This window comes from Lathamus discolor, chromosome 3 (genome assembly GCF_037157495.1).
Source record: "Lathamus discolor isolate bLatDis1 chromosome 3, bLatDis1.hap1, whole genome shotgun sequence".
Classification (NCBI taxonomy): domain Eukaryota; kingdom Metazoa; phylum Chordata; class Aves; order Psittaciformes; family Psittacidae; genus Lathamus; species Lathamus discolor.
In genome coordinates, this window is record NC_088886.1 from 118,991,349 (window position 1) to 119,009,151 (window position 17,803).

A 17,803-nucleotide genomic window follows, 5' to 3' on the forward strand; every position below is an offset into this window, starting at 1 on the left:
TAATTCACTGTCCCCTTCAGCAGTTTCTGCAGCTTGTTGCTGGGGACCCCATAGAGCCACCTTCCATCTCCAATGCTTCCAAAGCACTGGAGGGGCCCAGTGGACCAGATGCTCGGTCATACTGTCCCACACACCCTGCCACTCATGACTGTCCAGCCTTGGGGAAGATCTCCTGGTCCTCCTATATTGTTGTCTAACCCCAGACAAGAAGCAAACCTGACTCTGCTTAACTTCTGAGATCAGACAAAATGGCCGTGGGTAGAACACACTCTGTGTGTGTGCCAGCATGCTGATCCCCACCACAATCAGCAGGCAGGTCCCAAGGGTACCCAAAGGCCATTCAAACCCTTCAGAACTCTCAAATGGTGCTGCTGTGCTTGTTCCTGGGGCTGGTGGAGCTGCTGTGCTTGCCGGCTCTCCCACCACCAGCTTCTCTCTTCCTGGGTGCAGCTCTTCCTCCTCTGCCGTGCTGGGAAATGCTGTGTGCACTCCTGCATCCTCCTGCGGCTCTGCGGGCGGCTGCCGGGGGACGCTCTCTCCAGCTACCTGAAAGGAGGTTGTAGTGAGATGCATGTCTATCTTCTCCCAGGCAAGGAATAGAACAAGAAGAAATGGCCTCAATTTGCACCAGGGGAGGTTTAGATTGGCTATTAGGAAAAAGAATCTTTACCAAAGGGTTATCAAGCATTGGAACAGCTGCCCAGGGAAGTGGTTAAGCCACCACCCCTGGAGGCATTTAAAAGATGTGTAGGTGGCTGATAGGGACATGGCTTAGTGGTAGACTTGGCAGCACTAGGTTTATAGCTGAACTTGATCTTAAAAGTCTTTTCCAACCTAAATAACTTTATGATTCTATGTAATGTACTACATTCTGAAGCGCTGAGAGCAAGAGAAACACCTTTGAGAGCCAATAAATCAGCACTGTGACGACTATTAATCTGATCATCTCCGTCGTTATCTCAACCCTTCGTGCCCCACGTTGGGCGCCAAAAAGAACTGTCGTGGTTTAAACCCAACCACAAACCTCGTCCACTCACTCCCCTCCCTTCTTCTTGCCCTCCCCCTGCTCCTGGAGGGACGGAGAGGAGAATCGAAAAGAATGCAACTCCCACGGGTTGAGATAAGAACAGTTTAGTAACTAAGGTATAACACAAATCACTACTGCTACCACCAATAATAATAATGCTAAAGGAAATAACAAGAGGAAAGAATACAACACCTCAACACCAGCCGACCAATAACTCGCCCCACTCCCCCCAGCCCAGCACCGACCGATACCTCGTCCAACCCTGCAGACCCCAACCCTTCCGGGTCACTCCAAGTTACATCCTGGGCATGACGTGCTGTGGTATGGAATACCTCTTTTGCTAGTTTGGGTCAGGTGTCCTGTCTCCGCTTCCTCCCGGCCTCCCCTCCTCCCTGGCAGAGCATGAGGCTCAGAAAGTCCTTGGCCAGACCAAACATTCGAGCAGCAACTGAAAACATCGGCGTTATCACCACTGTTCCAAGGCCAAAAGATCAAAACACAGCACTGTACTAGCTCCTAAGAAGGAGAAAAATGACTGCTGCTGCTCAAAACCAGGACAATACTTAACCAGAAAGAACAAATACTGCTATGTCACATTTCACATAGAAGCTTTTTTTTTTTTTTTTGGTGTTTTCCTCTTCCTTAGTATGTAATATTATATGTAATTATTATGTATGTAATATTTACATGTAACTGATCTAGACTGAAAATCCCCCTATAGTGGAGTACAGATCTCTTCTGCCAACAGGTATGTAGAAGCAAAAAGACATGAAGCTACTTAGCAGCAGTCAAACCCTAAAAGTGCGTGAATTATGGTTGTCATCTTTTTACTGTGAAGACATACTGTTAGATATTATGTGTGTAGAGGTAACTAGGTATTCTATGAAATATTTTTTGGCCGTCCTTGCACTTATATAAATCATAGGCATACATTAACATGCCCATAAACCAGCCTTTCATAATACTTCAGAATCCTGTCTTTGTACTGAAATGTGTATGTCAGTATGGATTGTATCAATCCCTGTGGCTATTGGTGAAGAGAGGAAGTTGCAAGTGAGGAAGGTAAATGTCTTCCAGCTGAGGATGAATGTGGCAGCTGATGTTGGAGTAAGTTACGTGACTAAATGGTTAGCATTTCGTTTGCTACCCACTGTCATCTTTGTTTGAAGTCCTTAAGCAAAAGCTTTGTCATGTGCAAGGAAATCATATCTCAAATATTTCTTTTGAGTTTGCATATGAGCCTGATTATCTGTACTAAATTTCTGATAGTCTTACTAATTTTTTTTTTTCATATTGAGAAAATCTTCCCACTGATTTCAGCAGAACTTCGTATTTCCATGGTGCAGGTTCTTCCCAAGGCTAGTATACTTGTAACATAGATACTGTTATACTTAAAATCATTTTACTCAACTGAAATGCCTCATTGAGCTGCATGTTCTCTAAATTTTTAGTGGGTGTCCGATATCATTTACTTATGGAAACTTTTAATGGCTCCATACTGATTCTTAAAGCTAGTTTAAGGGAGTTGCAATCCCAATTCAAGGTCACTGCAAGAGCCTTATACCTGTTTCTCTTCCATTAGTATTTCACAGGCAGAAAAAGACAAGAAATGAAATGTGTTTCCTAGCTTATCAGAGCTATGAGGGAAGCTGCTATTAATTACTGCAACAGAGTGATAATATTAATATCCTTGCCTGGCTGCTCCTATATGCAGAGTATTAAATGGAATAAGAAAGCATTTGCTGTTTTTAAAAGAACACAGGCACGAATTAGTTCCACTTTCTCTGTGCTTTGTCTCCCTGTGGTATAGTTGGGATATAATTTGAAAAAGTAAAGGACTTTCAAATGAAATAAAAACATACCTGCAGAGGTAATATAAAAAAACCCAAAACTGAGTACTCACGTGCCTTTTATAATGCTTAGGGAAAGGTGCTTCTGAAGTCTTTATGCTGAGTGAGAGACCAGCTAGGGCTGGAAAGACTGTGTCCCTTCATAGAGCTCATGCACCTAAACCAGTACTTCAGGTGAATTGTTCAGAACTTGTGTTTAAACTGGTTGGAAGAAAAATAATGTCTCCAGAAATAGTAGTGTTTTCCAACCACTTAATAAAGGCAGCATCTGAGACAGAATTAGAAAACGTAGTATCTATGGATGGCTCAGACTGAGGGAGTCTACCTGGTTTGTCTTGCCTTTCAGGAGGGTGTCCTGTAACTGGCACATGAATGGCCTCCTCATGGAAATAATTTTCTCTTTTTCCCTAAAGCTGGGCTCCTTTTGGAATTATTTTAATTTTACATGGATCCATATAACTGTGCAGTCACTGGATAAAAATTGCCCATGTCTTCTCAGTGAGTGCCCCGACCATTAACTTAGAGACACTTCATGCCATTCTTCACACTGGCCATGGCCTGTTGTTGAATGTATATTCCAGCTCCAGAGCTGTAACTTAAAAGGCCAACATCACCTTTGTCTCCCCCCAAAATATGATTGTTGTGACTGTTTTAAGACAGTTTCAGTCCTTGGCATAAGTCATTGTCTGTACACTAAGTGTGTGCACTGCATCTCTTGCTCTTTGACGACTCTTGTGCTGCACTCTTCAATTCTGATTCTTCAAAACTCAACTCTGTCTCAAATGCACAAACTCACTTATCTATCCAGCTCCTAGTGATTTTAGTGATGAAGCCCTGAATTGTCCTTAGCATGGCTGGGCCTTTTTCTGTATGAGTTGAGTTTGTCCAAAGTAATCAAAATCTCCTATCTGCTTGATATTGTGCATTAACTTCATTCTGTCTTGACTGCTGATAGCAAGGAATATAATTTGTCAAGTATATAGTATTGCATTGATTTATGCATTCACTTGTAGCCATGTACTATGGAGACTAGTCTCAAAATACATTTAAACTACAAAAGGAAATAGTATTAAACAATTAGGAGGCAAGAGATCTGTAAGAGTATATTAAGCATTGCCAAAGTTAGGGTTTTAGAAAGTTAAACAAAGGTATAAGCAAAAGGACCTAAAACTTTATTTTAATACCCACCTTTAGGCAGGTTAGACAATGAAAATTAATCATTCATCCAGAGAGAGTTTAAATAGCAAAAAAAACCGAGGTAAGTTTTACCAGGCAATTGATGGTCATGGCCTGATGCCACACGGTCCTGGCAGAATGCACAATTAACCTTTTTGTTTTATTATGCCTGCTTCAGATACCTGCAAGGTTATAAACTTACCCTGGGAAAATGAATTTGAGTGACCTATGGCTATGTAATGACATGAATAGTAACAAGAGATGATAGGTGCAGTGAAGAAATAAGTATTCTTACTTAGCTACTGAGCCTTATTAACTGTATATGTTACAGTATATTTAGTTTAAGTACTTGGTTTGTTTATTTTCTAACAATTCATTACTGTGGGGTAATGTTAGTGCTTCGCAAAAATATTACCCAGTCACACTTAGTCATGAAACAAAATTAAAGCTATTCTGTACCTAATTTACAGTATGTTGCTTTCTAAAAATATTAAAAAATTTTCATCTGTAGCAGTGATGCAGATGGATGAACAGTTATTGAATTTACAGTCTGCTATTATTTGTCACAACTCCCATGTCATTGGGGAAGATGCAATGTTTGAATTTAGATATATAAGCATTGAAAAAATTTCTGTAGCTATTTTGCTTTTCTGAAATACTTTTTTTTTTTGTTCTTGTAGGTTGAAAAACATAGCCCCATATTATTTTTCTCTTCTTTTAAATAAAAGTTACAGCTATTGCAGGATACTTGCCTTGGTAGAAAATCTGTATCCCCCAAAAAATCAACCTTAATCTGGTTGCATTCCACTGAGCTCAGTCAGACCCTCCACAGCTTCTTCACCTGTTAGCAGCACCATTCCCATTCAGGACAGACACTCTTGCAGAAGCTAAATGTCCTCCCTGACACTTGGCAGGGTTTGGCGAAAAAAAAGAGCTTGTGTAATGGCTCCCAGCCAATGACTTATTAATACAAAGTGAAAATCGAGGACAGAAAACTTTGCTGAGAGCTTCCATACAAGAACTGGCCAAAATGAGATTTAGGAACTGAGCTATACAACTAATGACCAACTAATAAGAGTGAAGTGCTCTATGACTATTTTGTCTTAAAGCAATGTAAATTTTAATCTGAAATTAAAATAACTTTTTTTAAATGAAATGTCATTATAATTGGGGAAATTAATTATGAATATTTTTTTGGAAGTGTCTGTTGCAACTCTTAGTATCATAGAATCATAGAATAGTTAGGGTTGGAAAGGACCTCAAGATCATCTAGTTCCACCCCCCCCTTCCATGGGCAGGGACACCTCACACTAAACCATTTCACCCAAGGCTTCGTCCAACCTGGCCTTGGACCCTGCCAGGGATGGAGCATTCACAACCTCCCTGGGCAACTGATTCCAGTGTCTCACCACCCTAACAGGAAAGAATTTCCTCCTATATCCAATCTAAACTTCCCCTGTTTAAGTTTGAACCCATTACCCCTTGTCCTGTCACTACAGTCCCTGATGAAGAGTCCCTTCCCAGCACCCCTGTAGGCCCCCTTCAGGTACTGGAAGGCTGCTATGAGGTCTCCATGCAGCCTTCTCTTCTCCAGGCTGAACAGCCCCAACTTCCTCAGCCTGTCTTCATACGGGAGGTGCTCCAGTCCCCTCATCATCCTCGTGGCCCTCTTGTAGAAAAGCATAATACATTGGCAGTATGACTGGTGATACTTCTGAGAGAGGGGTTGCATGAAAAAGCTGGCTTTACTAACTGTGTGTTTTAAATAAGGATTTTAAACAAGGTTTTCAGATATTGCAGGTTTCTTTTTCAGTTGTTTACATGGACTGGAAAAGGCTATGTAGTGACCTAGCGCTGAACCCCAGGATTTAGCTCTGTGTGACTTCACTGGAGTGCTTTTGTACAATGGGCTCCTGTTCATGCCTGAAGTCTTGTTAAATTTGTTGTCTTCATCCAGCAGATTTAATATGCTAATGATTTTGATGTTACAAAAATATCCCAAGTAGTGGGAAAAGAAGTATATTTTCCATCTTCAGATGCCTAGATTAAAAGAAAAATCTATTTCATTGTTCAAATTTCCCTTAATCAATACTAACTTATTCTGCAGCAGTTTAATCTTGTGTTACAAGAGAGAAACAGAGTGTTTAAGATGAGGAGAGGGAAACACAGAAGGCAAGAAAAGGAAAAATGTAACAGCCATGCATGAAGGGTTTTTTTTCTGAACAACATTTGATTGTACTCTTGCTTAGGGCAAAATAGAAAGGCATTGCTGTTTAATGTATTACAGATAGGCAGTGTACCAAAATCAACCTATTGCTGTTGATGTTGAGGTCAGAATGTCTTTTTGTTTTTTATTGCAATACTCTGGATTCCTACCGGAATCCAATTTTTTATTTTTTTTTTTATTTTTTTTTTTTTTGGAGAACAGTGGAGATAGCATCCCCACAACATAATGTGGTATCCTAAATGAAAAGTAGGAGGCAGCGAGGGTAACAAAAATTTCCAGCAGTGTCTTTCTCTCCCTTGGAAGATCAGGTCTTCCTTACATGACTGGAGAACAATTTTCTTCATTATTACTTGCTGGTTTGAATTGACTGTAATAACTGATTATTCTGAACCATTAGAGTGAATGGATGGCTGTTGTGATGGATAATTGTAATGTTGACTTACCGGTCCCATCTGAAAACAAACTGGCTGAGCCATCTTAATGAGGTTTTCCTGGAGTGTGTGCACGTTTCAAATAATTAAAGATAAATTGAATATGAGTCCCATGTAATTACAACTGAATTTATTTGATTATATTCCCCACAAGGAGGGTAGATACAAAAGGTTTCAGTAATTTTAGAGCTTTTTGAAGTTTGTAGATGTTACGTCTCTATTAGTTGTCAGTTTTGAAAAATTAATGACATTTGAAGTATTTCTGGAGCACTTATGTCATCTTTTATCATCTTTAATCATAGTTTTCATCAATATCCACTTGATTCCATCTATCTTTTATTCTTTTCTGTTTTGTGCAGTGGACTTGGGGAAGGTTGTATGACCCTGTGACCACAGAAAGGGGGTGACCAAAAATGGGGCAGTGTTTTCCTCTTGCATTCAAGCTCTTAAAACATTTTTAGTAATTTTTTTCCTTAACATTCAAGTAATCAATACTTGCTTATGAAAGTGAAAGCTGAACATGTAAGAAAAGGTAGCAGCCTCCTAGAGAGTTTTTGTATTGGTGATCACTTCTGCGGTGCTCCTTAAGGGTAACATCTGAGTGTTTCTGTTCATAACAGAATGTATAGAACAAAAACAAGTCAGCAATAAAAGAAGGTTCTCTGTTTTAAAAGGAAAAAGCTGTAAATTACTGTGAATTGTTGGTTAAATTAGTGTGAATGTGTAAACTTTGAAAATTTGTACTCCACTGTTCGTTTGACTGGACCCATAATAATACATTGATTAACAAAGTGATAATCAAAGTAAATCTTTAGGATAATCTAGAATAGGCTGTCAGAGCATCTTCTGAATAAGGTGTTGATGTTTATGAATAGATTTTATTAAGTGTTCCTAAGTAAATTATGCATGTATTATCTAGTTCAGAAGTCAGAAAAATATTGCATTAAAATCCCCAAGCTTGCTTTTCATAGTGGTGGATATATTCAGTCAGTAAAAAGAAAGTACAATCATATATTCTTGTGAAAGTAAAGCTAATTCTCTGAGATACCATTTTCTTAACTTTCACATGGACTTCTTAAAACCCCAAACCTGAGCAGTCAAAATATTTAAGGAAAACTGTCTGGCTGAATTTTAAAAATTACATTCATGGGAATTACCTCTTCTTTGCCATTTTTTCCTTTAATTAAAAATTAAGTTCAGCTGAAAATTCAGCGTAACTTGGGATTTGAGTAAATTAAATCTGCCTTTCATGTCTGAAGCAGTACCAGGACTAGGCATTGTAATCTAGCACAGGGACTGAGCTTCTATAAGAGATTTAAAAATAGGCCACCAAGATGGAAGCCCAGGAGCCAGGTTGATAATGTGCACATGTGCCACACCGTATAGAGTGAGGCAGATCTTGAACACAGCAGATGCTGCATATAGGTGAATGTTGTCCTTTTTTTTGGTAGTCACTGTGTGAATCTAGCTGTTCAGTTGTCCAACTCTAGCGTTGAACAACTCCTCCCGGAAGAAAGCTGAGGACCTGTTTGAGGACCTATTTTGAGCTTACTTGTGTTCTAGGAGATGGCCTGAATTAGGCAACTGTTTTAAAAACATACATGAGTGGCTTCCTCTGTCTGTCATTCCAGTCACACTGTGAAGTACAAAGACCTAAATGCGGGCATGCTCACAAAAACCCCTCAAACAAACAAACAAAAAAGATCTATTTAGTGTGATTAAATACACTTCTAATGTGTGTGGGTTTTTATTAAAACAGTTTTTCTAAATGCATTTTCCTGTCAATATTTATGCATAGAATGTATGGCAGAATTGTGATAGACTGCTACAAGAAGGCATGCCTTCTCATGGTGGTAGGCACAGATGGTACCTCCTGAGAAAAGTGACAAAAATGGGCACCACTAGGGTAAAGAATTCTTGTTTGTATTGCTAGGTCATATTAAAAGTCTTTATACAAATGAGATTGAAAATCTATCAAAAGACCTTGGCTAAGAAGATGATTTCATGATTCTCTAGAGGATGGTACACTGTCAGCTGTAGCTGAAAGAAGCATTAGCTTTTGATGGTTTGGTGTTTTCAGAAGTCCATGTGAAAGTGATTTGCTGTGGTTTTTGTTTATTTTTTTAATAGGCAGCTTATATTCTCTGGTCATTGCATTTCTGGATGCAATTCACAGCGCTGTCCAAATGTCAAATTTATCTTGCAGAAGTGAAGCACTACTGACCTTGTGTTTATACTTCATAAAACTTTAGCTATCATTCATTTATATATATGGCAATTTATCTTAATTTTAGGCAATGTGTGGGCAGAAATATATAAATTTTATATGAGGTTACCATTCATTAGTACATATACTGGTGAGTTTTAATAAAACATAAGTGTTGTACTTCAGTATAATCTGTGCAGTCTACATGGCTTGAAAACCTCAAGCAAAATTTTGCATCACAAAATAAACACAAGTGAAAAAATAGACATTGATAAAATTTTTCCCATGCTATTTCAAAAGTAATTAATGTTTGAGGCTGGCTGTTCTCTAACAAGGTTCAAGTTCAGCTTCCATAACTTGACTAAAGGCCCATTTTAAAAATATTTTTCTTCAACATCAGCTTTTCACATTTTCAGTACTCTCACATTTACATACGACTACACATTCATATAGCACTGGTAATTTTTTTTTCAAATCCGGTTTTGTATATGAATTCCTAGTGTTTATGAATGTTTGGACTCTGAGTCTCATTCATCTCTCTGAATGAGACCTTTTCATTCTACTGGCAATACCCTTTTAATTGTTAAAAAAAATGAATTATTTTTTCCATATATTTAAGCAGACAGTGTTTTTAAGCCAATGCAGTATTATGTCATAAAATATTCAATATCCTAGATCTATACTGAATGTGTTTTCAAAACCCAGTTTAAAAAGATATGCTTCTTTTTTCACAAAACGATTGTAGACAGGGATTTGACATTAATTTATATGGATACTGTAGATGATGTTTTTTCTTCAGCAATACTAGAAGAGAGGCTTGCACACCCTGATTTACATTAGGTGAGCTGTTTCAGTTTTCCTTCCACTTCTGAAGTCTTTGAAAAATCATATTTAAGTGTGGTTAATCTAAGTAAGTTTGCCTCACTTCTCTAAATTGTCTGTTTCTATTAAGAAAGTACTTGGCATTCTGCCAGAATTTATATAAAAATCCTATCCAAGCAGGCTGCTACTATCAAAGCAAATTTCAAGTCAGGATTTCTCCTTGTTCTTCCTTAAGTACCTGTTGGAGAGGGGTGTGTAAGCTGTGGTTCTGGCTTTTTGAACAGAAAAGCCTTTTGGATTGCCTGTTATTGTATGTAGTAATCCTGTAAAATTTGAAATGAATTGAAACATTTTTTTCCCACCAGGTGCCGTGTAGGTCATCTATCACCTTATATCCTCACGAGCTTGAGGTTTTAATTTTTTATTTTAAAGCTCTGAAACAGGCTGTTTCACACCTTGCTGGGTAGAGTGGGCTTACTTACTCTCCACTGACCATAATCCATAAGCCTGCCTTATGGTTTTGACCTGCTGTAAATAGTGCAGCCTTTGAAAAATCCCTGTTCACCGAGGAGCCTGAACTCACAATGACAACTGCTGTCTTAATCCAGTTGTGAGTTGTAGGGATGGCACCAGGTGTATCTAAAGCATGTAAAGCCCAGTCACACTGCACTGGTGGTGACTATATCTGGCATTGCTGGGGAGTGCAGAGGGAAGGTGATTACACCACTGACATTACACATCCAGTGCTGGTGCATTGGACTGTAGTTTGCAGTAATCTAGCAGCAATGTAAAGACATGCACAAGTGTTAAGTGCTCTGAACTTATTTAAGTTAGATACCATGAGTAGCACAGTGTAAGGAATGATGCTATCTGTCTTAGTGTAAAAAGACAGGCAACCTTACAGGATACTACCTACCTGTCCTGGTTTTATATTGCTGTTCTTCATGGAATCTGAGTGCTTTCTCAACTGAAAACAAACTCTCAGGAGTAATATGCAGGCAGACATGTTAAATGCTGAGTATGACAAATGTAATAGGTCTGTGAATATTCTAGCAGTTAAATCTGTTGGTGCAGCTGGTATCCATCCATAGCTTTTTCGCCCTCTGTGTAATGACTGGCTGCTTGCTCTGACTGAGGTAAATCTTAGTCAACTTGGCAAATAGCCAGTCATGCATGCTTCTGACTTTATGAGGATTGTCACACTTACTTGGAAATACAATTGGCAAAAAAAAAAATAGTTCTCCAAACTTCAGAAGAAGCCTGTTGGGTTTTTTTGTTATAATGTCATTGCACTAAATCAGTACAAACAATTAACTCTTATTTATTTATTATTTTTGTTTCTGTTCAGTTCTGCAGGTACAGTTCATGTGTTAAGGAAGGTCACAAAAAAAAATGCTTAGACAAAATTACCTTATAATTCACCTTTACATTACTCATTAAATCCTGGGATTACAGAGCAAAGATGAAGCTAAACCATAGACTTCATATTTTGTCTACATAAAGGAGTGAGATGTAAATAGTGACCTCTGATAAATAATAAATAATCATAATAAAATGAGTGTATGATTGCTTACATTTTAAGTTAACAATAGCTTTTTTGTCTCTGTAATTTTTCATCAGCGATAGATTGAAAGATTTGCTCCCAAATGAGTTCAAAATCCAGAAGCTTTCCACTTGCTCAGAGGTGTGGATATAATCTACAAAAGCCAGATGTATTTGTTCAAACTTTAAAATATTTGTCTTCAGCAAATAGTGTTAGGAGTCAAACGCTGGAATTGATCACTCCGCCAGATACAGATTTGTCTCTTTTCCCTCCCACTAGACTATTTTTATTTGGCAATGCAGTAGTGTAAATGTCAAAACAAAAAAAAAGCCTCAGCTTAACGCAAGAATGTGGCCTTTGCTGTAAAATGAGTTACCATATTCCGTCAGCAGTTGCAGATATTGTTGGATTTATAATTTTTACATTTCCAAACAATACGTTCATTTTTTAGCAGGTTTGTTTACACTGTTTGCAGGCCAAATGATTTTTCAAAACACGTGATGTGCTTAGTGGCATGAACAGCAAATGAAGGTTTAAGATGATGAAGATTAAAGAAATCTATCACACTTCCTTTCAGTAGTCTGAAATTACTTTGAAATGAATCATTAGCAATGAGTTTAACAAAGGTATAAAAATATTGTGCTAACACTGTGCTAATAAAAAGACTGTCAGCATCTTTATTTTATAATAATCTAGAAATAAAAGTGCTCTTTAGAAGACACTAATAAAGGAGGCAAATATGAATAATTTACAAATTACCATTGTAGCAGTTATTTTAAAAAATAAAGTGAATGTGGATGATCTAAAACAATTCAGTTTCATTTCACAGTCACTGCCAGTATTGCATTTTCTTCAAGATTACATTGTTTGCATTTGCATCAAGTAGGATTGTGTTTGCTGTGAAGTACCAGATAGATTTCCTCTATAAGCACTGCACTGGTGGGCATGCAAAGCCAGTATTGGGTCAGATGCAATTTTTAGCAGGGTATGACTTTTCCTAGTTGCTTTATTCTTCCTTCTGCCTCCTATTGCTCATCATCTAGCTAAAGCTAACTAGGCTGGCAGGAACTGTGCTTTCCAAAATACTTGCAGCTCCATAGTGGGAGGTTTGGCTGGTTTCTTACAGCCAGAGTGCACTCTGCGTGCCTCTGCCCAGCTTGTCTGTGGCAGCAGGAGGGCACAGTGCTGACTTGGTCTTTGTGGGTCATATCTGTAATAAACATGATCTTTCTTACTTCTAACTACATTAAACACATTAAAACCTGAGTGAATTATTATAATTGTGTCATAAAACATAGCTTAACTTTGTAACCAAGCAAGCAGGGGTCTTGGATGTCTCTTATACCACAGGTTATATTTCCTTTGTGTATCTGTCTGAGAGTCTGCCTGCCTAGCAGTGGATATAAAAAGACCTGACTTGGGTTCTTATCGCAGTCATAGGATCCCCTGTCATGCACAAGATTTCCTGCCCTGTGTAGCATTTTTGCTCACGATGCAGGTAAACTGTCCTTCCTTTCTAAAGAACAAATGGAGTTCTTAAAGCTTTGGTGCTGTGAGATGCTGCTGTTCAGCACTACCCTGCATTCCCAGCATGTCCAGCCCAGCCTCTCTTTCATATATCATTCCAGTTGGTTTTTTTGTTGTTACTGCCCTTTTCCCCTCCTGGACATGGATATCTAAATTGGTTTTTCAGAAATCAGTCTCCTGCATTGTAATGGTGTATTATAAGATAATGATTGTTTTCTTTCAACTTCTTATAATATTTAATTAAGGATTCAAAAGGATCTTTTTCTTTGTGTTGATTCTTGCTTAGAGGGAAAAGAAGTCCCTCAGGAGAACTACTAAATTATTTTTTAGTAAGGCAAGCTTGTGAGGCTTTGTTTCCACCAGATTAGCTAAAATACATGCTGCCTGTTCACTTAAGTCGCAAAGGCCCTGATTGTATGAAATGAACTGTTAAATTCAGTGGAATGACTTCTGCCCAAAGTTACTCCATTTTGCAGTAATTCATGTGGGTACAGTTAGAACCTGTTAGAGTAGTTTCTGGAGTCTAATTCTTCTGCATTCCACTGACATAAATTCAGAATCTTGCAAAATGCTGAACTTCTCATGCTACAGGTATTTACCGAGGTTTTCATAGTAGACCTTTATGTCCATTACCTGTTCTGTAATTCAAAGAAAAAAAGTGCTTAACTGCTTCACAACTGAAGAATTTTATTTGCCAGCCCAATTTTCAGGTATCTTAATGTAAATGTATGTATTCCTAAGGCAATCTTCCTCTTTCATGGTAGTACAAAGTATCTGCATGGATAAAGTAACAGTTTACAATAAACTGGTGTTATTAGTATTACATCTAATGTTCATTTCTGAAACTAGACTCTGTATGTTATGTTTGCTGTTGTTTGGCTAAACTTTCACCTAATGAATGTACCGGCCTTCTGTTCTCTGCAGTAATGCTGCTCTGCTTTGCCCAAGTTGAAAAGGTTGAGAATCTATCCCCTGAAACTTTTCATGTAGCCAAGCCTATTTGGTTGATATTCTAAAGGATGATGGAATATAATCTACTGTTTGGGTGCATGAAAACTGATTAAAATTGCATCTTCATGGATTAATCTGAATCCTGCTTCTAAAAAGTGAAAGCACAGAAACTAAGGTCTTCTGTCAAGCATGGGTGGCAAGGATTTACATTTCCCTCTAATGTTACCTTAGGCCTCATCAAGGAAACAGCTTTCCTATTGAAGGGAGAGAGGGAGTTCATATTGGGGCATTTTTTCTGTATCTGCTGAATCTTTGATTAGTGCTTCACTGGTATTTATTATCATCATAAAGCTGTTATGAAATAGAAACTGTTAAGTCAATTTTCAGAGGAAAATCTGAAACAAAGGCACAAAAGTACCCTGTGACAGTGTGAAGTGTTGAAGAGTAGTTTCTTGGATCTTAGGCTGACATGTTAACTGCTGGATCTTCATTCTGATCAAATGTGGTTTGAGATGATTTTGTTCTCTGGTTTAAATATTATGGGAAAAAGAGTCCTACATATTCATCTTAATTATTTTTACAGATGAAAAAATATCCCTGTAGGAAACACTGATGAGCTTCCCAATAAGTAGTACTTTTATAAATTACCCAGCCTTTGTTTCATTTTTGTCATGTCCTATGAGGAGTAAACAGGGTAATGTTCAACTAGTGCATTATTTAGAGTTTTTGGAGCACATTTTGACAGCTCCATACAGAGCTCTGTCCGCAGGATTCCCATTAAACACAATGGGAGCCGCGTGGCTAAAATCCTGCAGAGTGATTTGAAAATGTATCCCGTGCTGTGCTGAAGATAGATGATTAAAGAATGAGTGCTTTAACAGGGAGGAGGGAGTGATGATTCTCCATTTAGGGCTGTTGTTAGACTAAATATGCTTCTTGAAACCCTGCTTAAGTGATCTTCTGCTGGAAGTCCTAGATAACAGCTCTTCTGTTTCTGCAAAAGGAATGCCGATACATTGCAAATAATTAACATTTGCACCTTAGAGATGTCTTGACGTCCTTTCACTTTACTTCTCTTTACTTTTACCTTTTTTATTGCTGTTCCACTTTTTTTTTTGTTTTCTTAAATCTGTCTTAGTTCATGTCTTTTTTTTTTTGTTCTCAGAGTTCTTTTATATCTATGTTACTGTTGCCTTTATTTATGATCTTCATTTCTTGTGCTGTTCTCTTCCTCTCCATTCTCTCCTTTCTCAAATTGCTTTTTCCTCTACTTCCCTTCTCTGTAAATATTTCCTTCTATCTTCCCCTCATCCAACTCTTAGTTTGTCCAGTTTCTGTACCTTGGTGGCCAAAATAATGGGGTATGCCTTTCCAGATCCCTTTACTCTTCCTTCTGTTCCTTTTATTTTACATGTTGATAGCTGGCCATCCCTCCAAAATGTCTTTTCCTCTTCTCACCATATTTCTGGCATCACACAACTTACCTTCTGAACCTGTGAGGTGAGATTTCAGACACTGCATCTGATAAAAGGGCAACATTCTGCATTACTTCAGCTAGGGGAAAATGGGAGCAGGCAGTAGTGGAAGCACATATAATGCAGCAAAGAGCCAGTTTTCAGTACAAATCTTACATACAGCAATATTCCCTTGCTTTTATGCAGTTAGTCTGCAGGATACTGCAATTTAAAGAGACGGACTTCAATAGTGACAAGTTTGGCATGTTAAATGTGTGTATTCTGGTGTGGTTCTTTCTTGCTGTTACTTCCTACAATAGATAATGGCTGTGATAGAGTAATGTGTTTGGAAAGAATTGGGGAATGCTGTACGATGCTTAACATAGAGGCATGAAAGTGTCCCTGCCTTATTCCTTTTCCTTTTTCCTTTTCCTTTTCTATTTCCTTTTCCTTTTCCATTCACATTTCCTTTTCCTTTTCCATTCACATTCCTTTTTCTTTTTCCTTGTTCCCTTTTCTTTTTCCTTTTCAAAGTGAATCTTCAGGTTGGGAACCGGCCTCATTGTTTCTCAGTGTTCTGTTGGTTCTTGCTGTTCTCTCTATTTGTGAACATGAGGTGACCCATTTTGGTGGGGTGGTGGGAAGGGGAAGAGGGGGAGGGGAGGAAGGAATCTAAGTTCAAAGTGGGAAACTTTCCTGTCATACTTGAACCTCGTGTAGTTAAGGTTTGCAGGAGTTTTGCCTTCAGGCCTTTACAGTTGGCTTTATAGTGTCAGGTAAGGGATGGTGCTGGCTTGTGAATTTGATTTTTGGTGTGAGATTTAGGTTATTGAATGAAACTAGGAGTGGTTTCTTGAATGTTTATTTAGAGTCCCACTAGCTCTATCAAGAGTTAGGTTTTTTAAAGCATTAAATTCACAAATAACATTTTAAAGGGGAAAAAATGCAAGAATTTAATAAACTTTACAGTCTTTGCTTCTGAAAATGTCAGGGCATGTTGAATGGTGTTCAGTATAATGAAACTTTTTTAATTTTAATGGTATGCTTACTCAGTAGACTGAATCAAAATAATTATATCTTGTCCTGTACAGCAATAATACACATGCTCACTAGCCACTTAGTCAGAAGAATTATATGTTTTGTTATGTGTGTGACTGAGGGTTCAGAAAGGTTAAAAACAGGAGAAAAAGGAGAAAAGAAAGTCCCTCCTCTTTTCAGCTTTCTTCCAGCTGCTGCCTGTACTCTTGACAGCACAGGTGACTGTCTACCACAGCACTTCGCAGTCTGAGCCTGAAAGCTTCACAGTGGGCTGTGTAGTGTGAAAATGTGTAAGAAAAGCTTGTTTGCATTGTGGAGGGTTCTGCAAATGCTTGTTGTTGACAGACTTCATTTTCATCTTGCATATCTCTTGTACCTTCTTCGACCCCACAAAAGGCGCCTTCCTCCACATAGCGTCTTTGGTATTCTTGGGAACACATAGAAATGTACGTAGCTATGTCAGGGTCGTCTTGGTACCACCTTGGAGCTGGGACTCAGGGTTGAATAAGAGCTTTTTAGTTTTGAGTCACTTTACATTCCCATAAGTAGCTTAAAGCAATCGTGGCTTGTCTGTATCAATGTGCATATATGTAGAATTAAATATCTGTATTTGTAGGAACTGGCAGATATATTTGTCCATTTTTATATATATTTGCAAATATGGAAATGCAAATATTTATTTTATACATGTAGAAAACATATATGTAGAAAACATATAACATAGAAAAAATCCCACATTATTTGAAATAGGAAATATTTGCATTCTTATTTTATAGTTGTCCATGATTTTTCTGATGCTGAAACACTGACTATTTCTACTGCCTCCAGCATGAATAGAGTTTGAATTTACAAGCATATGTTTAAGCTGACATGAGAATTAGCTTTCTGTACATGTCTGGATCTATCCACTTAAAGTTAATGAAAATATCTCCTTTCCTAAGGTCCCAAATACGTTACTGGGGAATTGCAGGAGGGACAGTCCTTCCGCTTGATAAATCCTTTCAATTGCCTGTGAGAAGCTTTTCTGTAAGGCTTAGTCTTTGAGTGTTTTTTGTTTAATCCTCCATGCCTATAACTTACAAAATCATATACAAGGCTGGTGATGGAAGTCACCTATACAGTCCATATGGCATTTGTCTATCTATCTGTCAGCACAGAAATAAACATTACCACTGGTTTCTATTGCAGTTCAGAAACTTTTTGCTGTACGTACAAGTTTGATGAGTGAAATCTGTATAGCTGAAAGAGACAATGGAAACATTTCCAACTTTTCCTGGCTCAGATGGCAGTTAGAGCGGTTTCAGAGAAATGTCAGGTCTGCCATTGCATGATAACAGAATTCAGACTTGTGTGGGAGCAGTGATATGCCAGTGCTGAGGTCTTTCAAAATCCTACCCTATTTATCTGAGGCTCAAGGCACATATTCACATTATTTTAATAGAAAATTTCCAGTGGGTTCAATGGTCAGTGGTTCAACTAAGTAAAGGTTGTGCTCAGTGTTTAAATTCTGTGTAATTTTCAAGTGATGGTATGGTCTAGTGGACAGAGCAC

The 17,803-nt window shown here is 38.2% G+C and overlaps 1 protein-coding gene across 2 annotated transcripts in view; it reads left to right on the forward strand.

Annotated features, from left to right (window-relative positions):
* NCKAP5 (NCK associated protein 5) overlaps nt 1-17,803 on the forward strand; it is a 405,798-nt gene that overhangs the window by 216,950 nt on the left and 171,045 nt on the right. The window lies entirely within an intron of this gene.